The sequence below is a fragment of the Pithys albifrons genome, chromosome 4 (assembly GCF_047495875.1).
Source record: "Pithys albifrons albifrons isolate INPA30051 chromosome 4, PitAlb_v1, whole genome shotgun sequence".
Classification (NCBI taxonomy): domain Eukaryota; kingdom Metazoa; phylum Chordata; class Aves; order Passeriformes; family Thamnophilidae; genus Pithys; species Pithys albifrons.
Genome location: NC_092461.1, coordinates 28,962,210 through 28,985,706, shown reverse-complemented (window position 1 = coordinate 28,985,706; position 23,497 = coordinate 28,962,210). Strand labels below are relative to the sequence as shown.

Below are 23,497 nucleotides of genomic sequence, written 5' to 3'. Positions count from 1 at the left end.
ATGGGACGTGGCATCCAGACCCCTCCAGGTAGAGGAATGGTTGGATTTCATTCCTCACAATGCCTCTCCCTGGCCCCACTGCTGCCACAGCAGCATCATGGATGCTCAGTGGGTCTTTGGGCAACAAGTGTAACCTCTCTGTGACTCAGTTTCCCCACAAGAATAAAGGCCTTCAACCTGAAGACTTGCATCCTTAATTTAAGATTTCATCCTTAAGACTTTCAGAGGGAGTTTAGTATGAAAAAACCCAAACTTTGACTGCCCCATCCCTGGAAGTGTTCAAGGCCAGGTTGGATGGGACTTGGAGCAACTTAGTCTAGTGGAAGGTGTCCCTGCCCATAGCAGGGGGTTGTAATGAGTTCATTTTTCAGGTCCCTTTCAACCCAAATCATCCTGTGATTCACACAGGAATCTTTCACTCCCTTTTGAACCTTCTACCAATTCCCAATCAGACATGAGAAGATATTTCCTGGCACTAGAAAAGTTTTATCTAAAATTCCCTGACTTTTTATTTTTCTGAACCCACTAAAAATCTCCTGCTAACTCCCCCAGCAGTGACACACCTTCAGTTCTCATCTTCCTGCTCCCCCTCAAAATGGGTCTAGCAGAAATGTCCCACACAGAACACTGAGTACTAACATTTCCCTCTTCCACTCAAAAATATATAAAAACTCAAATACTACCATGGAAAATTTGTCTGCAGGTTAGGCAACAACTTAAGTATTTTAATAAAAAGAGTTACAGGGAACTCTCACCATCAAGTTCCTGTGATGGTACTTCTTCACTCTGCTCTGTGCTGAGGTCTTGTTTCTGCTGCTCTGCAGGCCCAGGATTTTTTTAGGGGGTTTTGTGTTTTTTCTTTGTTTTCTTTCATTTTCCTTACTCCTGAGGAGGCTTCTAGCACAGAGGTGCTGGAAGGGCATCTTCAGCCTGGAGATCCTGATGGCCTGGGGTATCAAAGTTCTGGAGCAATGACTGCTGGAGCGTGGCTGTCCCCACACCGCTGTGCATTTGACAGCTGGTGTGTTCCACATCAGAACCAGCTGCACTTTGGTGCAGGGTAAAATAAGCTTCATAGTCCTCCTTCCAGCACAGCTGTGCTGAGTGGCTGCTCTGTGAACCGTGGAAAGATGCAGTTCAGAAAATAATTTCATGTTATTCATTATTTATGAAACTCTTGCTCATCTTGTAAGGTCTTCGTGGCTCTTCCATATATAGATTTTTAAGCCTCACCCATGGTGGTGTTTCAGGATATTTTTTTATTTTTTCAATGTTGTGCAGTGATGGGACAAAGGGGAATGGCCTTAAGATGAAGGAGGGCAGGTTTAGATTAGGTATTGGGAAGGAATTCTTCCCTGTGAGGGTGGGGAGACCCTGGCACAAGTTGCCCAGAGAAACTGTGACTGCTCCATCCCTGGAAGTGTCCAAGGCCAGGCTGGACAGGGCTTGGAGCAACCTGGTCTAGTGGAAGGTGACCCTGCCCATGGCAGGGGGTCGGAATGGATGATCTTTAAGATCCCTTCCAATCCAAACCATGATATGATTCTGTGATACTCTGTTAGCTGGGGATTTTGTAATTAGAACTTCTACCTGAAAAGCACAGTCCAGATGGAGTCCAGGGAAGTGACTGTGGGTGTTTCAGGCTGGGTGAGTTGGAGGGCTCGCTAGACAGAGGATGACTTGTTCTTCCCACTTGTCCCCAAACTGAGTGATGTTCCTGTAAACTGATGCACAGAGAAAGAGCACTGATATCAGCTGAAAATGTGCATCATTCCTACCAACTCCTATCATGACAGCTGCATGCCTCCTTTCCATGTTTTCCCTCTCCAAAGTCATCTCCTGCAGTTCCTTGCACAGGATGGGGATGCAAAAGCCTGAGTATCCCCAGACCAGTCTGAAATGTGCTGTAACATTGGGACCAGCCTTTCAATTTGGTATATCAAGACTCAAGAATCAGAACTGCTTTAGGATTGGCTAGTCCATTCCTTGGGCAGGAGCTACTCAGCCCATCCCTAATCTTTTCCCAGTCCATCTCTAACAATCTGCTCAAAACCAGTGAATGGTGGGTGTTTGAGATTATCAAAATTTCCCCAGGTTGGATGGAGCTCTCAGAAATCTGGTCTAGTAGGTGTCCCTGACCATGGGTGGGGTTTGGAACTGGATGAACTCTGATGTCACTTCCAGCCCAGTTTCTCACTGTAGGTTCACCACATCTCAAGTGCATCTCTTTTCACAGCTCTCTTTGTCCTGAGAACATCTCAAAGGTGACAAAGGAGGATTCTCCCTTCTTTCCCATTGAATCATTGTTGGAGACTGTCACTGCTCTGGTGTATGAGCTGCCAAACTCAAAAAGGAACAAAGGAGTTATTTGCAGAATACATGTTGGGAAGAGATTAAACCTGACAACTCAGCTACGGAGCCTTCCCCAGGAGAGGAGAATATATAGAACTGAATTATATTTTCCCTCTTCCCCAGCTGCTGGAGGAAGGAACTTCCCCTGAGTTACTGGGTTTTAACCCTGTTCTGCAGATAGTCTCTAAACAACCTCTTTTTCCTGTTAGAAAGGTCCCTTAGTGCTCATCCTTCATGGTTGTGACTTGGTCATTAAGTGGGGATTGGGAAGAAACCCCCTTTCTAACTGTTGGAAGGGTTTTTTCCAGTCTCAGTGTTCCAGCAGCAATGGAGGGAGAGGGATGATGCTGCATGAGTACTTCCCCATGTTTTGCAGCAAGTGATGGCTCAAGTCAGGAATATTCAGAGCTACAGTGCTCCAGTCAAGGTTTTTCTAATCCTTCACAACCTTGTTTTTAGAGATGTATCTCATCTGCCCTCCAAAGCACCACAACCTCCCCTTCTTTCTGCATCTCTAAACTCCATCTGAGTTTGGGCAAATGTCTGGGCAGGGTGATAATCACTTGCTACAAAGCATGGGAAAGTACTGAGACATCACAGTCCCTCTTCCTCCATTGCTGCTGGAACACTGAGATTGGGAAAGACTCCTCCCAACAGGCAGGAAGGGTATTTCTTTACAGTCTCCACTGAGGGACCTTGATAACGAGCAAGAGAGGATGTTTAATGAGGTCTCTTGGTGCTCATCCTTCAGGGTCATGACTTGATCATCAGGTGGGAACCGGTGGCTCGAGTCAGGAATATCCAGAGCTGCAGTGCTCCAGCCAAGTGGTTTTTCCACCCTTCACAAGCCTCGTGTTTTGGCATGTGTCTCATCTGGCCTCCAAAGAAACACAGCCTCCCCTTTGTGCTGCACCTCTAAATTCCATCTGAGTTTGGGGAAATGTCTGGCAAATGTCTGTCCCTTGGTTCATGGAGAATGAGGGGGAAAGAAGGCCTGGACACTGGCAGTAGGTTGCCAAATCTTTTTACCTAACTCCAAAAAAAATTAATAACTCTGATTTAAGGAGAGTTATTGCCTTGAAGCCTTGATTCCAGCTCTTTGCAACTGGAGGATCTTTAGTGAGGGTGCAGACACCATGATCCTTATTTCTCCAACATGTTCATCAGGATGTAGGGTGATGTTACACAAGGCAGCCATTTCTCATCTCCAGAGTTCCAGCTGAATGGTTTAACTGGTGCCAAGGACAGTTTTTAAGGACAGGCTGACTCTTCCTCATCCCACAGACAGACTGATCTCATTTGATATGGTATTTGGAGGTCTTCTAGACTGCAGCCTGCCTGGGACAGCTCACATGTTCCAGGGCAAATACTTCCCTGCTCCTGAGCTGTGGGCCTGGGGCCATCCTCGACCCCTGAGTGATCTGCATCGATTTCCCTCCCCCGGATGCCACAAAGGTTCCCCTTTGCAGATCATTGTCTCCTTGGTAACTGAACTACATCAAATCACAGCGGGCTGAAAACTCCTCAGCCTGCAGAGCCCGAGCAGTGAGCTGGGAAGGAGGGGGAAGGATGTGGGAAGCCTTGGTCTGGCTGGTGATGTGCATCGTGCAGACAGACCTGCCGCCTCCACTGCCACGTGTTCTGTGCCAGCTTCCAGCTCCTGCTGTAGCTCCCGCCTGTGGCAGGTCTTACAGCAAATCCACCCTTTCCCAACATCATCTGGATGAGGAGAACTGTGGTGTCCCCGGGCTCTTTCTCTGCCCCATCCAACCCTGATGAAGCCCCCATGTCTGGGGAGATGACAAGCCTCACCTCTGATTGCTTTGAGCTCTTCCTGCTCCTACAAAAATCTTTATTATGGGAAGCAATGGATGTGGCCCAAAATTAAACCTTGGTTATGTGTTTGATGCTGCCCCTGTGACTGTGGGTGAGGCCACTTCTGTGGGGATATAGGTTGGGTATTTGGTGCTTTTGTTTGGTCTAACTTTGGTCTTCTTTCAGCATCACTGGGCTATTTACCTTTGCAAGCCTGTCTGGAAGAGCTGCCTGATTTTGGCTTTAAATCAGAATCAGCATTTCAACAGAAGAAAATGGTACAAAACAGTAAAAAGTGGTTTTCTCCAGACAAAATTAATCACCCTGCTCCAGGCATCTTTTCCCTTTCTTTCTCACCCACCTCCTGAGTCTGAATGTTCTCTTTCCCTTCCCCCTCTTGGCAGCCTTTCTCTTTCAAGTGTGCCCCAAACCAGCAGTCCCCTCCTGTCCCTACCACACAGAACATCTGGAATATCTGTCCCAAGACCAAGCAGTAAAAGAACCCAAACATCTCGAACTGGAGAGAGAGCAGAGAGGTCCCATCTCCTCAATCTTTGGATGGGCAAGGCAGAGGAAGGGGGAATCTGATCAAAACACTGGTTTGCTTTTACTTTAGTGTATATAAAGATATATATATATATATATAGGGATTATTGTAATATTTTTTTCCCTTGCAGTGGTAGTTTGACTTCAAGAGGTAGAATATAGAACGGGCAGAGTGCAAAGAAACCAAAGTCCCAGCTCCTACTGATGCAATTCCTTCACAAACAGCACCAGTTGTACTTTTGGAAGGACATCATTAGACAAGTATTTTCCCTCCAGCCCCTGGCAAAAAGTCATCATTTGCATTTAAATAGTTCTTTTTGCTACCAGACAGAGGCACCTTAAAGAATAGGGGAACAGAGATAAAGATTCCTTTAAGAGGGAGAGGGGGAAAATCCCAACCTCAGAGAAGGCCCAGCCCATCTCCCATGTGCTGTCAGCAGAGGGGAGGTTATTTATGCACTGAGAGTGTGCCCGCTGAGATATAATCTAGTGCTCTCAGGAGCCTTTGCTTGCTGGAGGTGGAATTAGAAGAATTAAAAATTACAAGCATAAAACAAGGCCAGTCTAAAATGAAATATTACCCAGTGGGTGTAAATAATTCATGGGCAAAATAACCCTCCTGGGTCCCCCGTTGGTTCGTCTTATTCCACGGATAAAAAGAGGAATAATGTGTTGGAGGAGTGCTTGGAACTCTCCAGGATGAGTTCAAGGGTCCAGGGTGGTTTCTGAGTGGCTTTGGGCTATGGAGGCCTCTGTGGGGAAGGATGAGTGATGGCACAAAATGGAATTTTCTCTGATAATAAAACCTTACTCAAAGCTGACCAAGGGAGAAGAAAACACCAAGCATGTTTTACTCCTGTGCTCCAAGCAGTGAGTACCAGTAATTTAGCCTGCATGTGCAGGGATCCCTGAAGGACTCAGCAAGACCTTCTCTGGCAAATATTTGCCTTTCAGCAAAATCAAATCCATTCCCAAAGGCAAAGGCTGACTTTTAGGAAACATTTTTCTAGGTCTGGTGCATGCACAATGGCCATGTAAAGGGACCTGTGTGGCTCTCTCCTGCATGGACAGGGGGTGGGAAGGACCTGCCAACCCCACATGAGCAATATTTGGGATCATGATAGAAAACTCAGGATGAGAGCTGGCTGATTCTTGAGAGGAAAGATCATAGAATCATAGAATTGATTGGGTTGGAAAAGACCTCTGAGAGCATCACTTGCTCCAACTCCAGTCCCTTTACCAGATCATGGCACTCAGTGCCACAGCCAAGCTCACCTTAAAAACCCCCAGGGATGGGGAATCCACCCCCTCTCTGGGCAGCCCATTCCAATGCCTGAGCACTCTCTCTGCAAAGAATTTCTTTCTGCTCTCCAACTTCAATTTCCCCTGGCAGAGCCTGAGCCCATCGTGCCCCCTTGTCCTATTGCTGAGTGCCTGGGAGAAGAGACCAACTCCCACCTGGCCAGAACTTCCCTTCAGGCAGTTCTAGGCCATGCTGAGGTCAGTGATGTTACCAGCTCTCTTCTGAGTGCCTGATACATAGCTTAGTGGTGGACCAGGCAGTGCTGTGTTAATGATTGGACTTGGTGATCTTAAAAACCTTTTCCAACCTTCATGATTCTATGATGTAAGTCCATACCTCAAAGATCACTATGCTGAGAGACTGGAATAAGGCAGATTTATATGAGAGAGCTTGGCCACATAGGAGGGAAACAGTGATTGCCCATCATGAATTTGTGGATCCATTTGCTGGAGGACACTGCCAGCCCTCAACTGGTCCAGAAACCAATTCAGCAGGTTTATAGAGTAAAAAAAATCTATTCATGGTGATTAAAAAAATAAAGTCACAGAACCATTTAGGTTGGAAATGTCCTCCAGGATTATTGAGTCCTACCTTTGACCCATCACCTTGTCAACTAGACCAGAACACTGAGTGCCACATCCAGTCATTTCTTGAACACCTCCAGGGATGGGGACTCCACCAGCTCCTGGGCAGCCCCTTCCACTGCCTGACCAGTCTTTCCATGAAGAAACTCCTCCTGATGTCTGATTTGAACCTCCCTTGGCACAACTTGAGGCTCTGACCTCTTATCACCAGCTTTGAGCAGCAAATAGAGCACAGGTTAGACTTGTCCATCAGTCTTTCCATCATGGGTCCAAATGAGAGTCATTTACCAACAGCTTCTTTTACTTCTTTGTAGCAGAAAACGTAGAATCACAGAATCATGTGGGTTTGAAAAGATCTCTAAGATCATCAAGTCCAACCATTAACACAATACCACCATGTTCACCAAGAAACCATGTCCCCAAGTGCCACGTCTACATTCTGAACACTTCCCGGCGTGGGGTTTCCACCACTTCCCTACATTCATGGCAGGAAAATTTATTGTTTCTATGTGCTCCTATCTCATTCACATCTCCCAAAAATTGTAGCCCTCTTAGTCACATCTAACCACACCAAAGGGCCTGGTACATTATGCTACCTGAGCTTACCAGCTCCTGGACTTACCCTGGTGTCTTCCAATAATTCTTTTTCATTTTTTAAGCTGGGTGAGGGTATTTTTCTACATTTTTCTAGCCAGAATAGATGGAGTGAGGCTGTTTCTACCTGAAATTTGTAGTAGCAGACACTCTCCTGATTTCTGTGGCTCTGCAAAGCTGGTGAGAAAATGCTTTCCTGCAAGTCAGAAGCTGATTCTTACTTGACAAGACAATTAACAACTATAAGAGGAGAGGAAGAGCCACAGGAAATACTCTTTTGGACACCTAAGGATGGTTTAAGAACTTTGAAAAAGAAAATGAGATAGAAAATAAGTCAGTCTTTGAAAGGAGAGGACACAGCTCTGGCTACTGGGATTATTCATTCTCACAGGAAACATAAACGAGCTAAACAAGGAAAATGCCATGCAGAGATCACACACTGTTTTTAAGGACAGGCCCCTAGACATGATCCCCGCTGCTGAGCTGTGACCCAGCTCCCAATCAATCTCTCCTTCCTGAAATGTCACTAACCTGCACTTAAGTGCAATAAGACTTCCCAGCCTAATTGAAATTCTGAGCCAGAGTCAGGAGACATTTGCTTCAAGTAGTGTTTTAATTGTCTGCTCCCCAGGCTGGTAACAGAGTATTTTGTGCTTTGCATTATTCAGGGAGACACCAGAGCTCAACCTTTCCCTTTAGGTTTGTGCCCCTCCTGTCCTGGGTTTCTGTTCTGTTCTTTATTTGGCCTCTGCTCACGCATTCCCTGCGTGTATCCTCCTGTGCCTGCTCAGCCAGGGATCAGGAAACCTCATCCCACCCAGCTGCTTAGATGCAGCTTTTTGATTTAACTTATTATCTAGAAATAGAGAATTTCTGGGAGGTATGAGGCTGAAACCAGACCTCTGGGCTTCTGTAGCCTGGAGTTATCTTTTTTCTTAGCCCTAAAAGGACTCCTTCTTCCCACGTACTTTCCATTAAATCCTTCCCTGTGCCCTTTGCTGTAACCAGGACATGAGTCTGGCAGAGAGTGAAGGAAGACATAAACCCTCTGTGGCCTTTCCCTCTTCTCCCACAAGCTCTGTGCTGAAGTCTTGTCCAGAAACTTGTGCATGAAGCCAGATGGAAATCATGGAAGTCACCACAAACCACTGGATAAGGCCAGGCATCCTCAGGAAGAGGGGAAATGAGCCTTAATGAGCACTCTCATTTTTCTGGTCCTGTTGAACTCTTGTCAGCCTTGAGTTCTGATCTCAGTCTGTGCTGGTATTGGAGACAGTTTGGAGGGGCTAAGTGATCCATTTCCCTGTGAGAACCTTCTTGCCCTGCCCATGAACTGTTGGCATCCTAAAAACGTCCAACATGGACTCAGCTGTGCCATCATCTATGGGCCAGGACCAAACAGAAGATAAACCTACTTTACCCATCTTACCTGATTATGTTGACAGGTACCAGCCCTGTCCAAAGACGTGGGTTTGGTTATAGCCTCTTGCAGGATGAGTTTGGGACTAAGGGATCTGGTGGAGTTTAGGCTCCACCAGGTTTAGTGAAATACACACTGGGCTGTTTCCAGCTGGGATCTGTGTCTATAGATAGGGCAAAAAAATCAAAATCTGACTTTCCTATCCCATGTCCTCATATTTCTCATCATTATCAGAGACACTCCCCAGCTTGGAAAACAGCAACAAAAGGGAAGGTGACTCTTCTGAGGTCATGCATTAGATTCCTAGCAAGCCTAACCAGGAGTCCTGAGTTCTGTGGAGCTGCTGGTCCCCGCCCCTCCAACGGGCACAGCTCCTGCAGACCTCAGATGCCCTGGTTTCGGATTTGTCTGGAAGGAACACCTGGACCTCGTGTCCTCAACGGAGACTGCCAAATGGACAGTTGGATGTGGCTGTGAGTCAGCAGGCAGGGCACCTAAATAGAGCAAGTTCACCACCTGCCTGCAGCAGGAAGGCTTGTTCCTTCTCATTTTATACAGGTTTGGCTTGTGGTTCCTGCTCATTTTTAACCACTTATGGTTCTCTGTCACTTCTCACTTCCCCGTGTGATTAGACAAGGATTTCTCTGACCAAAATACATCCCTGATGTCTAAGGAGGTAATTTGGTCTTTTTCTATAATCAACAGAAAGAAACGGGCATTTTGAGGGGGAAATCCATCCCACCCTAAAGAAAGATGGTCAAATAGATTGTCTATACTCTCAAAGTGCTTATTTTCTGTCTTTAATTATGAAGGGCCCAGGTAGACACATCTGCACCCTGGACCTCTAAAACTCCCTGAGCTGTTGCTCACCTTGGCAATGCTTTAGAGGGGTGTCTGTGGTCTCTCCGTGAGCTCAGAATATAGATCAAGCTGCTTCTCTCTTCCTTCCCTTTAAATCTTGCTCTGCAGGAAGTGGCTCTCTTGAGGGTAGGAAATTGTGTTTTATGTGCAATTGATTTGGAGCTCCTCAGAGCTCTGCTCACCCCTCAGTGCCCAAACAGAGCAGTCCTCCAGGCTGCAGAGTTGGAGGCAGGAGCTGTACTTGTTATTAATGGCTTTTATACTCACTCTTCCCAATAAGATGAACTCCCAGTCTTTTTTTTTTTTTGGGTGTAGCTTCACTGATTTCTCTCTCTCGTTCCCACACATTCCCACACTGCCTGTTGGAAAGGATTGTGAGGAAAAACAAAGGTTGCTAACATTGAATTTAACACATCTGGACAGATTCTTCTGGAGGGCGAAATCCCTTCCTGTCATTTTTGTCATAGTCCAATTTTACCATTTTTCATGCAAAGCTCCTAATTTAAAATACACAAATTTAAATTAAATCAAATTTGCTGTTATGTCCTACTCCCCACACAAGCAGACACCAGAAAAGGCTTAGGCCTCCAAATTTGGACACTTTCTTTTTTTTATTATTTCATATGTAAAATTAGACCACTTGAATACCCCCTACTGAAAGTTTCTTGCAATAAATGGACTGCAACTCACCCTTAGACTGTTGCATCCCAGAAAAATTCTATGGGAAGTCCAATTTGCTCTTTGCTATGAACAAATGGAACTACACAGATACCTCTGTCTACCAAGATGTGCTACCCAGGACACAGGGGGCTTGAATAGCAATTTTCAGGTTAGGAATGGATATGAGCCAGGTCCAGGTGTGATATTTGCTTTGGTGGCAACTTCCACAGCTGGAAAGTGCTGGTTCTGACCCTGGTGTTTTGGGTAATAACTAAAAATACCTCACAGATGTGTAGTGCTCTGTAAAATCCATGGGTTGTGCCAGATCTACACTTGGTCTTGCTTAACAGCTCGGCCAGTAGATGTTGCTCTTGGCTCATACTGATGTGCTCAGGAAAAAAAAAAAAAAGATGTATCCAACCTGAGATGTTTGGGAACCCTTTGAGGTCAGAAAGTGTAAATCCACCCATCCTTCACCCAGCTTTCTCCTTTTGGCTATCATGGACCATCCAAATGACCAGAGAGAAAAGTAAAATATGACACAACTCTTCAGACAGCAGTTACTTGTCGTTAGTGAATATAATCATGAGAGGTTGTTTGTCTTGTGAGAAGTGAGAATTGCTGGTCATTCAGTATCTCCAGGGGAGGTGTTGGTTGCTCCAAACCCCATCCAGCCTGGCCTTGGACACTTCCAGGGATGGGCCAGGCACAGATTCTCTGGACAACCTGTGCCAGGGCCTCACCATACTGAGAGTGAACAATTTCTTCCCAACATCTCATCTAAATCTCTCATCTATTTAAAACCCCTCCCTCTGTTCTATTGCTACCTGCCCATGTGAAAAATTCACTTTCCCTCCTATTTTAAACTCCTTTTAATTACTGAAAGGCTGCAATGAGTTTATCCAAGTGGAATTTAGCCCTGTTTCTTGTTTCATGGTGTGATATAGGAAAGTGAGTCATGTGGTGTACTGGCTCTCCACCATGAATAGTCATAGAATAGAATCATAGAACCATAGAACGGATTGGGTTGGAAAAGACCTCTGAGAGCATCAAGTCCAACCCTTGGGCCCACTCCAGTCCCTTTACCAGATCATGGCACTCAGTGCCACGGCCAAGCTCAGGTTAAAAACCTCCAGGGATGGGGAATCCACCCCCTCTCTGGGCAGCCCATTCCAATCCCTGAGCACTGTCTCTGGAAAGAATTTTTTTCTGATCTCCAACTTAAATTTCCCCTGGCAGAGCCTGAGCCCATCGTGCCCCCTTGTCCTATTGCTGAGTGCCTGGGAGAAGAGACCAACCCCCAGCTGGCCACAACTTCCCTTCAGGCACTTCCAGACAGTGCTGAGGTCACCTCTGAGCCTCCTCTTCTCCAGGCTGAACACCCCCAGCTCCCTCAGCCTCTCCCCACAGCACTTGTGCTCCAGTCCCTTCTCCAGCCTTGTTGCTCTTCTCTGGACTCGCTCCAACCCCTCAATATCCTTTCTGAACTGAGGGGCCCAGAACTGAACACAACACTCAAGGTGTGGCCTCCCCAAGGCAGAGTCCAGGGGAAGGGTCACTGCCCTGGGCCTGCTGGCCACACTAGTTTGGATCCAGGCCAGGATCCCATTGGCCTTCTTGGCCACCTGGGCACACTCTTGGCTCCTGTTGAGCTTCCTGTCCCTCAGTCCCCCCAGGTCCCTTCCTGCCTGGCTGCTCTCCAGCCACTCTGTGCCCAACCTGGAGCACTGCAGGGGGTTGGGGTGGCAATCAACAACATCCCAACCACTCCTGACTCCTCTGAGCACCAGTGGTGAGAAAAAGAGCAAAAGGAGGCATAGAAACCTTCTACCATCAGTCTCCATCCTCTATTCTTCATTTCCACTCAGTTTTGGGGAAAACACCACCCTTGATCTGTTCAGGATCCACCTATTTGTGCAGAGACTCTTGCAACTCAGAGATGGTTCTCTGTGTTTCCTCATAAAAAATAGCTAATGCACATGATGATCTGCAGTTAAGTAGGGTAAATAATTTGTAAAGTAGTCTGAATTTCTGTGTGTCTGTTAATAAACCCTCTCTTCTCTTCCCTCTCCACACACACTCCCCTCACTCACTCTGTAGTACCAATCACAGCAGTAATTAGGCAGAGCCTAATGCAAGCTCTCAGGATCAAGGACTGTCTGTGACTGTTTTGCCCATAAACTGCCAATCCCAGAACGGCTCTCATCTTACTCAAGGCCTCTTAACACTGCTGGAATACAAATGACAAATAGGAATACCAAAAAAATTCATCTACAAAGTCCTGGGTAAATGCCGAGCCTTTGTGGCATCTCCTCATCATCTGTGCTGATATAATCTCTCAGTACTCTGCCTTTCTTTTCTTAAGCAGGACCACAGACCAAGGGAACTTCACATCAGATTTCTCCCCAGGAACAAATGGTTTTAAGCTTTTAAGACCTTGATCTCTCTTGTCTGAAGATTATGAGTATGAAGGACTGGATCAGAAGGCTCAGGGTTAAAAAATGTGCTCATAAAGATGCTTTCATTAGGGAAAATATTTCATTTTAGTGAGAATAACAGGACAAATCAGAGGGAGACGTCACCTGTAGCAGGTAACCTGTCTGTTCTGCATCAAGATATTATGATGCTCAATTCCTATTTAAGTTTTCAGGCTAAAAATATGGGATGAGACCACAAGTCTGGAGTCTGCAGGGCCAGGTGAATTCCATTTGGCATTTGCTTGGGACTTTGGAGGGACATGACAGCACAGTGTGAATAGTCCCCTCTCACCATTGATAGGAAAGGTGATGGCTTTGGGAATAGCTGATTATAAATCAAGCTGAGAATTGCTTTATTCATTATAATCCAGGGTCTCTAAGGGACCTGTGAGCAAATTGCTGTGCCTGCAGTCTGTGGCATAGTGCCCCAACTTCAGATTCCCAGCAATGACTCAATGCACACACCACACCTCAGCATCAATGGCAGAAGATCAATACTAACCTTGTAATTATAATGCTGCTAAAGGTTGATGCTATTGATTTCTTGCCCTTGATGCTAAAGCATGTTGGATATTCCAGATGCAGAACTGCTGCTGCTGGTTCCTTAAACTGCCATTAAGCAACTCAGCAGCAGCTTTGCATTTGGGTGCCTCCAATGCTTTGAACATATTTTTGCCTTCCCCTTCGACTGAAGAAATTCAGGAATTTAGAATGAAATCCTGGACTCAGAGAGTGGTGAGGCACTGGCCCAGGTTGCCCAGAAAAGCTGGGGGTGCCCCATCCCTGGAAGTGTCCAAGGGCATATTGGATGGGGCTGGGAGCAACCTGGGCTAGTGGAAGTTGCCCCCATTGCAAATGGGTTAAAATGACCTGATCTTTAAGGTCCCTCCCAATGAAAATCATTCAGTGAATCTGTGGTTTTATGATCCCAAACCCCATTGTATTGGGAAGGGATTTCCCTTCTAGATGTGCTACCCCCAAAGGTGTTAAAAAAAGAGGAACTCTTCAAAGGGATTCATTACCTGTAGAATGAAAAATATCAAATCAAGATGAAATACTGAAATTTTTTCTGAATCTTGACTTGGCCTGGACTTTGACTATCCTGGTTTAGTGGAAGGTATCCCTGCCCATGGAATGGGGTTGGAACCAGATGATATTTAATGTCCCTTCCAAGTTTTTGATACTATGATTTAAGTTGCCACAGTTTTTCACTCACCTTCCCCAAGTGATACATGAGCCAACCACCCCGAGTCTGCTCCTCTCTTAACGAGGAGTCTTGAAAAAAGGCAGAGACAGAAACTACACACAGAGACAGGGCTGAAACCTGCTCCTTTCTGCAATGGAAAACACTAACAATATGTCAAAGGAAGGGCTCAGGACAACAGCCTGTGCCCAGCAAGGCAGCCTGGATGAGCATCCCCCTGTGCAGGATGAGTGTAACCGACAGCTCAGCCAAGGAGGGTACACAGACAGGAGAAATGCCTGCTGACAACCTGCTTGTTCTGCAGCCTTCCTCAGAGGTGCACACACGGTGAACGCTTTCATGTGGTTTTCAGCCACCTCCATTCCCCTTCCAGGCAAAATCCGTATCCCTGACATCTCTGTGTGAAGAGGGTTTGGTTCTGCCTATCAGAACATCATTAAAAATTTGGTTTATTAAGTGCCAAGGTGGCAGGCTGAGCATTGTGCTGCTCTGTCTTGGGAGAAGTGGAGCCAGAGGTGCTGGGAGCCACAAGGAGTGTTTGCAGAGCAGCACCTACTTGGCAAATCTGCCCTGAGAGGGGACACTTGACTCCTGTGATACCTTGAGTGCCCCCCCAAAAGCAGAACTCTGAGCCAAGTTAGTGTAGGGTAAGATAAAAGGTAAAGGTCCTTTAATATCACAGGCCTGCAGCCCACAGGAATACATGATGACATGCATGTGTCCCAGTTCTTGATTCCATGGCTTTTATAATAAGATCCCTCCAATCATTGCTTTACACATTTCTCACTCCAGCCCTGGTCCAACCCCTGGTCCAACCCCTGGAATTGGGTCTGGGGTCATCAAGACCCTCTGTCTTCATCAGCTCCTCTTCCTCGGGCACACAAAGGTCTCTCAGAGTTCATCCAGTTCTGACTTCTGGGTCACTCTGACCTGTGTTTATGTTTCGTTCTGTGGGCCTTCTGATATCCTTCAGCTCTACCTTGGAAAAGAGTCTAAACAAGATTAATTAACTAAAGGAATTTGAGCTCCCTGTTCTGGGATAGGGGTAGTGATAGAAAGGCATTAAACTTAAACTGTTAGAAATATTAACCCTCTAAAAATCTACAACTACTGTGTTCCTAAAATCTACAAAATGTGAAAATCAGAACAAAAGCCCCTTCGGCATCACCTGGGTTATTCTCCTGAGGGGTTTTCTCCATGTCCTCCTGTAAGATGGTTACCTTAGGAAAACTGAACTTCTCTCAGGGCTGCATGGAGATACTGCAGGCAAGACTTTCAGCTTTACAGCCCCTCCCCACTTTGTCTCACAGAAGCAATAATAGCACAGCCCTGCCTTGCAGTGCTCTTGTGATGAGAAATATGTCGTAGCTTGTGGAGGATTGAGAAAGTGTGGTCTTGGGGCCCATAGAAACCCTTCAGCTGGAAAGGCTGCTCAGGAAACAAGATAAAATTGCATGAGGGGCTTGCAAAGCTTTGGGTGTTACAACACTTCATGGCATTTATGGGTTTATGCAGTGTTCTGCAAGTGTTTTATGAGTGAAAACTCAGGCTCTTCAAGCCAGGAAAGATGGAACAGAGAATCACTGAATTGTTTAGGTTGGAAAAGACCTCTCAGATCACTGAGTCAAGCCATTAGCCCAGCACTGCCAAAGCCACCACTAAATCACGTCCCCAAGTGCCACATCTACACATCTTTTAAAGGCAAGAAAGCAAATTTCTCAAATGCTCTTCTTTGATTTCATTTTCGAACAAGCTTTTAGGAAAATGGAGAGTGACACTCGGATCAGGGAAGGTTTCAATCACCTTGGGCTGCACAGTCAGATTTTTACACAATCACATGTTTCTCGAGGTGCAGAGACACACATGTGTCTGTGCTGGGATGGCCCCTCTGTGCTTTGCACCAGGGTCTGCAGAAACAGGAAGAAGCAGACAGCGTGTGAGCTCCGGTGAGATTTGTGCAGCATCAGAGAGGTTCAGGGCGGGGAAACCCTTCATTGCTCCCCAGTGGTGCATGTTGGCTTTCTCCTCACAAGTCTGTTCTCTCATATTTTGCCTGCTCTGCTTTGAAATAAGTTAAGTGATTAGGCCTCTATGGCTTTCTTAGGGGGAGATTTCTCCACGGTTTTATTTGATCTCCTCTTCCAGACTAAACATTCCCTTTCTCATTTCCCTGCCCACCTCCCCCACTATTTCCACATAAATAATCTCTCTTTATCCCTGGTGTTTCATTTGCAGGGATTCATGTAATAAGCACAGCTTTATGCTGGGTTTCCTTGAAAGCTGCACACTGGCCTCATTTCCATTTTCCTTAAGGGATTTGCAGAGCAGAGCGAGACTGAAACTGGTCCTAAATGTTTGTCCAAAGTGGTCCTTGTTACCTCCATTTGCAGGGAAATCAGTGACAGCTTCAGCCACTCATCACCTTTGAAAAATCACATCATTTGTTTGGGTACCCAAAAGTGAGGGATCTGAGCAGATTTTGGAATGGTGGTGGGGAATACTGGCTGGACCTTGAGCTGGCCGTGCTCTGAGCACATCTCCATGAAGCAGAATCATAGTAATAAATGTAAGGTAGAAGAGGCCTTGGGAAGCACCAGAAACCATCTTGTTGATGAGGTCAGGGTGTTTTTGGCCCAACATCCTCTTATTAGCAGAGGCTACCAAGGGAAAATAGCAGAACAAGGCAAACATACAACATCAATCCACCCTGAAAGGCGGTTCTAACCAGGCAGGGATTGACATCTTCTCCCAGGCAACCAGTGACAGGACAAGAGGACATGGCCTTAAACTGTGCCACGGCAGATTCATGTTGGACATCAGGACAAATTTCATTACTGAAGCTTTGGAATGGGCTGTCCAGGGTGGTAGTAATGGATTCACCATCCCTAGAAGTGTTCAAGAAATGACTGGATGTGGTACTTCAGTGCTGTGGTCTTGTTGACAAGGTGCTGATCGGTCAAAGGTTGGACTTGATCTTGGAAGTCTTTTCCAACCTAAATGATTCCATTATTCAGCAACTTGCAGCTCAGAGATTTCTGATCAAGAGCTGCTGGTTTTGTATCTATTAGTATTTGGTGAGTTTGTCTTTCACACATTTCCCTGGTTACACTTTACATGCATAGAAACTTTAGTACCTTTTCATGCCATGACAAGCATCACACAGTTTGACATCCCTCTCTGTCTCTGAATTATGTCCTTGGTTGGTTTTGCATGTGCCTCCTGGTGGTTTCATTTGACACTCCTCAATTCCAAGAAAATTGGAAAAGATAATGAGCAGCCAGTCCCTGGTTACCTTCCCCTGGTCACTCATGAGCTGTTAATGCATCTTTATAATTTTTCCACCCTCATCCATCTCCTTTCTATGGAAGAGAGTCAAACAATCATGGAATGGGTTGGGTTGGAAGGGACCTGAAGCCTTTCACTAGATCAGGCTGATCCAAGCCTTGTCCAGCCTGGCCTTGGACACTTCCAGGCATGGGGCAGCCACAGCTTCTCTGAGCAACCTGTGCCAGGGCCTCACCACTCTCACAGGGAAGAATTTCTTCCTAATATTTAATCTAAATATACACTCCTTCAGCCTAAAACCATTCCCCTTTGTCCTATCACTGCATCACATTTGTAATGAATTATTTTGCTTTTTAGGGAACTTGGGGCATTGGTTATGATATTAATGTGCACAATCTGCAAGACAGCAAAGTGTAACACAGGATGTAAGAAAAGGCAGGGAATGAACCACTGAAGCAACTCAGTTGTGCTGCTGGATCCTTTCAACACATGAGGCATGAGGAGAGGACATCCTCCTGAAAGATTTTCTCTTTTCTTCCACAGAAGTAGCAAACTGAATTTGTGACTCTCCAGGGAAAGATCATGGGTGTGTGTAATAGGAGATTGTCTTCAAAATAGACCCTTCTGGACTTACTTTTTTCCAGCATAGTAGAAAGGAAAGGAACAAAGGAGCAGCTCTCTCACTTTCCCCACTGCATAGCAAATTTAAGTTTCAGATGGTATAAAACACTCTCACTCTTAATCTCCTTTCTGTGTCCTTCCTCCTGTTTGTATAAGAAATAACAATTTTTTTCACTCATTTTCTAACTAAGATAATTCTCAGAGACTGTGACATAAGTTCCACGACAAATATTCCCAGTGGTAGAACACAGAACTGTGGGGATTTTTTTAGTCTAGGTGTGTTTGTCAGACACAAAATGCCCTGAACCTGCCAAGTTGTAGAGAATTGGTAACAAGATGTGTCTTCTGCTGGGGTCAGTGGGAGGCTAAATCAAAAAAAATCCAGAATTGGAAATGGATGGAATGTGTCAGCAAAGCCTCTTCTGCTCCATTGATAGTTTTCTGTCAATTCCTTAGTTTTTGCTGTTGTCACTACTGTCTAATTTAAGGCATTGCTGTTAAATTAAAAGGCATGATTGACTGACTGGCGTCTTGAGACACATTGCAGCTGTCAGCTGCAAAGATAAGCTCCAGATTGGGATGCAAACCTTCCCGAAGATCAAGGGTGTTTGGACGGGTTGTGTAAGTGGAACCCTCTCAGATAATTTGTAGTAGGAAAGACCTCTTATTTTGGCATCTCTGCTCAAGATTCGGAGCAAGAAATGCCAAATATGAGCTTGCTGATTGATTTCAACCATCTTGAAATTTTCCCCATTTAACTGGAGAATTAGAATGCACTGGGTCAGCCTTGCATGAAAAGTAATTTGTTATAGTACATGATCATGATAAGAACCGACTGAGGAGGATCAAAAAACTCCTCAGAAACTGGATTAAAGGCCTCCCTGAGTGGCAGTCTTCGTGGCACTCAAATCAGCCCCACGAGCCTCAGGTGCAGGAGCTGCCTTTGTTAAACCCCTGCCAGAATCCAGGACTGTTCTCCAGAAATAAAAACTCCAAGTTAAACCTTGCTGTGCGATCAAGGTGACAGCTGCTGGTCATGCTGGGAACCTCTGGAGCTGGAGGTGTGAGCCACAGCTACTCCTGTTAGAGGGAATAAAGGGCAAAGTGAGAAGAGGGATCTGGATAGACTTGAGAGATGGGCTGATTCCAACAGGATGAAGTTCAATAAGGCCAAGTGCAGGTCCTGCACTTTGGCCAAAACAACCCCCTGCAGCGCTCCAGGCTGGGCACAGAGTGGCTGGAGAGCAGGCAGGCAGGAAGGGACCTTGGGGTACTAATTGACAGGAAGCTCAACAGGAGCCAAGAGTGTGCCCAGGTGGCCAAGAAGGCCAATGGGATCCTGGCCTGGATCAAAACTAACATGGCCAGCAGGACCAGGGCAGTGACCCTTCCCCTGGACTCTGCCTTGGGGAGGCCACACCTTGAGTGTTGTGTTCAGTTCTGGGCCCCTCAGTTCAGAAAGGATATTGAGGTGCTGGAGTGGGGCCAGAGAAGAGCAACGAGGCTGGTGAAGGGACTGGAGCACAAGTGCTGTGGGGAGAGGCTGAGGGAGCTGGGGGTGTTTAGCCTGGAGAAGAGGAGGCTCAGAGGTGACCTCAGCACTGTCTGGAACTGCCTGAAGGGAAGTTCTGGCCAGGTGGGGGTTGGTCTCTTCTCCCAGGCACTCAGCAATAGGACAAGGGGGCACGATGGGCTCAAGCTCTGCCAGGGGAAATTGAAGTTGGAGAGCAGAAAAAAATTCTTTGCAGAGAGAGTGCTCAGGGATTGGAATGGGCTGCCCAGAGAGGGGGTGGATTCCCCATCCCTGGAGGTTTTTAAACGCAGATTGGATGTGGCGCTGAGTGCCATGATCTGGTAAATGGACTGGAGTTGGCCCAAGGGTTGGACTTGATGATCTTGGAGGTCTTTTCCAACCCAATCGATTCTATGATTCTATGATTCTAAGAGCCTGTGGTTCTGTGTGGCTGTAGCTGAGCAAAACTTCTCTAAGTGGGAAGGGGTTGGGTGTTTGACCTTCAGAGGAGTCAGTGCCTCTGAAGAGCAAATTCCTTTATAGAGCAGTTGCAGCAAAGTCATTATTTCTGGATTAAGGACAGATGGCAACTCAACCCGCACTGATCAGCGGAGGGCAGCAGTTTGTGGAGAGCTGATCCAACAGGAACTCCAGGGGCGAAAGGGACCGTCTGCAAAGGGTCTCATTAACTTCAGTGTGGGTCTGCACTGTGTTTCATGTGGACTGTTTGCTTCCCAGCACCAGGAAGATCTCCTCCAACCCCATGCTTGAAATGTATGAAGGGACAGAGCAGGGAATTGCATGAGGAACAAGTGGGGATGAGCGTTTCCTAGAAGATGGGGAGTCCATGAAGGTTGTGACAGCTCAACAAGGAGAGATTGAGTGATGAACAGAGTGATGGGGCAGCCGTGCAACCACTGCAGTGATGACATCTCCCTTGTGTCTCTTCTGCAGCAGCTGCACTGGGCTGAAAACCTCTGTGGGTTAGGGAGCTCAGCTGCTCCACAGCCATTGTAGATCATTCACTCCGTAGAATCACAGAATTGTTAAGGTTGGAAAAGACCTCTAAAAGCACCAGCTCCAACTGTCAATGCAGCACCACCCCCAAGTTCACCACTAAACTGTCCTCAAGTGCCATATCCACAAGATTTTAGAACACCTCCAGGGATGGTGACTCCACCACTTCCCTTGACAGCCTGTTCCAGTTCTTGACAACGCTGTCTGGGAAGAAAGTTTTCCTAATGTATCATCTAAAACTCACCTTGGCCCATCTTGAGGCCATTTCCTCTCATCCTGTCACTTACTACCTGGGAGAAGAGACCGACCCCCACCTGGCTCTAACCTCTTTTCAGGGAGCTGTAGAGAGTGAAAAGGACTCTATTCATCCTCCTTGTCTCCTGGCTGAACTCTCCCAGCTCCCTCAGTCACTAACTTGTTATCCAGCCACCCTTTTCCACCAGGCAGAAGCTCTCACAGTGAGCAGAAAAGACCAATGTTTTACTCATGGCACAGCATTTCTCTCCCTGAAAGGTGGGCTGGGAATAACTTCATACAATAGACCCTTAACCACTTGTTTACTGCTCCACTAAAAAATACAAATCACACCAAACAGTGAATGACTAGACCCAGGCAAAGAAGGAAGATTTCAAAAGGTTTATCTGACAGCCAATAAACAGGATAAATAACATGCAGCATTTACTTTGTCAGGACCATGGTACAACCTGATGATAAAAAAGGACTGCTCCATAAAGTGGGGAATACCTTTGTCTTGGCTATAAATGTCTGTGTTGATTTAGTAAGTGCTCTGGTACTTCTCTAGATTCTCTTTAGTACTCTCAAATGGGATGGAAACTGAGGAATGAAGAGAGAAAGTTGTCTGTACTCAACCTCATAAAGAGATCTCTTTCCAGTTAAAGTTTTGAGATTATGATGGTTTTTATCTTCTTTTGACTGGTTCTCCCATTGCTGAGGAAAAGCAGAGTAAGAGTTACTCCCTTTAATTCCACACTGGTGAGACCCCACCTGCAGAGCTGCCTCCAGCTCTGAGATCTCCAGCACAGGAAGGACATGGAGATGTTGGAATGAATCCAGAGAAGGCACCAAGATGTTTAGAGGGGTGGAGCAGCTCTGCTGTGAGGAAAGGCTGAGAGAATTGGGGTTGTTCAGCCTGGAAAGGAAAAGGCTACAGGATGACCTAATTCTGGCCTTCCAGCACCTGAAGTGGGCTACAAAAAAGATGGAGAGAGACTGTAGAGCAGAGACTGTAGTGACAGGACAAGGGGGAATGGCTTCAAACTGAAAGAGAGGAGGTTTAGATTACATATTAGCAAGAAATTCTTCCCTGTGAGAGTGTGGAATAGGTTGCCCAGAGAAGCTGTGGCTGCTCCATTCCTGGAGGTGTCCAAGGTCACACTGGATGGAGCTCTGAGCTACCTGGTCTGGTGGAAGGTGTTGCTGCCTGTGGCAGGGGGTTTGAAACTAGCTGATCTTTAGTGTCCCTTCCAGCCCAAACCATTCTATGATTCTAAGAGTGTCTTGGTTTGCGCCAGCGAACTGCTGACTCCCCCAAGTACAGAGAGAAAAGCCTCTTTCCACCCACCAAAGAAAGGAAGAAGAAGGAGAGGGGAAAAAAACCCCTTCAAACTACGTTTATCCTAACACCACATGCATTTTTACAGAAAGAAAGAGAAAATTAGAAGAAAGTACAATATACGCTCACACAAGTTAGAAACAACAAGAAACAATTCCCCACTTCCTAACGAACACACAAGGTCTACTATCTTAACTACAAATTACTTTAAAAGACTTATTCCCCAGGGAGACAAACCCAAGCAGAAAGGAGAGAACCAGAACAACACACTTTACTTTCCTGAGATACCCTGTGAGCCAGTGGTGGACCTGGCCCTCTCCATCACCCCTGGAACAGCATCGTGTGTCCTCCCAAGAGGAGGGCTGAGAAGTGACTGCCTAAGTCTCTCCTACTGAGGCTTTTTTTTTTTTTTGAGAATGATGTCGTAATATGGTATAAAATACAATATTATTGGCTAGAAACTGTCAGCTGTTAGCTCAGCCTAGCTCAAGTCAGCTGACAGCTCCAGGCCTACCCCTAGACTTAAAGCCTGAATTTAGGCTCACTTAGGTAACCCTATAACAAAGAGTCAGACTGACACCTGCACTATCCCTCACTCTTTCCTATAGTGAGAACAGGCAGCATCTGAAGGGAAGTTCTGGCCAGGTGGGGGTTGGTCTCTTCTCCCAGGCACTCAGCAATAGGACAAGGGGGCATGATGGGCTCAAGCTCTGCCAGGGGAAATTGAAGTTGGAGATCAGAAAGAAATTCTTTGCAGAGAGAGTGCTCAGGCATTGGAATGGGCTGCCCAGAGAGGGGGTGGATTCCCCATCCCTGGAGGTTTTTAAGGTGAGATTGGCCGTGGCACTGAGTGCCATGATCTGGTAAAGGGACTGGAGTTGGATCAAGGGTTGGACTTGATGATCTTGGAGGTCTTTTCCAACCCAATCCATTCTATGATTCTATGATTCTATATCTATATGTATTTCAGGGGGGGCAATTTCATCATAATGGTTTCTATCCTGAAATGCAAACCTGTTTGAATAACCCACCACCAAACTGAAAACACCAGAACAGCCAATCAGTCTGGACAAACAGTGTGTATTGTACTTCCAAAGACAATAAAAAACAATTTCTGAAGACACTGGAGCATTTAGACATTCTGTCTCAAAAAACAGCCCAAGAAAATAAATCCTAAGCCCACCCAAGGCTTGTGTGGGGGTGCTTTTGGCCTTCCCCAGACCCACTCCTAATCTGCAAGTGAGAGAGAATAAAGAATGACATCCTGTAAAGGGCAAGCAAAGAGCTGATTATCTCCTGAAGGTCTCTGGTTACAGATATCCTATCGATCAGCTCAAGCCAGGCATCAGGATACCTCCCATTATGCCAATGGCTCCTCTTGTAACTGAAACACAATCTGTCTCCCATCAGGAAACAGGAGAGGCAAGTCCATTTTCCCAATGCTGTTTAGAAAAGGAACCAGCAGAGAAAGTGACTTTTGAGGGAAAGACAGTCTTCTTCAGGGTCAAATATTTGTTGTGTGCCAATAACAACTCTGTCCTCCACGTCGCTGCCAGGATCTCTGAGCTCCTTTCTGGCAGGTTCACTACCCTCCATTTCCACCCTGCTTCATTTTTTTTCCCCTGTTATTCTCACTATTAAGAGTCTAAGCAGTTTCCATGGCCATCATCAA

The 23,497-nt window shown here is 46.2% G+C and overlaps 1 protein-coding gene across 9 annotated transcripts in view; it reads left to right on the top strand.

The window, feature by feature from the left end:
- The window catches only part of ADGRB1 (adhesion G protein-coupled receptor B1), a 304,676-nt gene that overhangs the window by 100,220 nt on the left and 180,959 nt on the right, over nt 1–23,497 (top strand). The window lies entirely within an intron of this gene.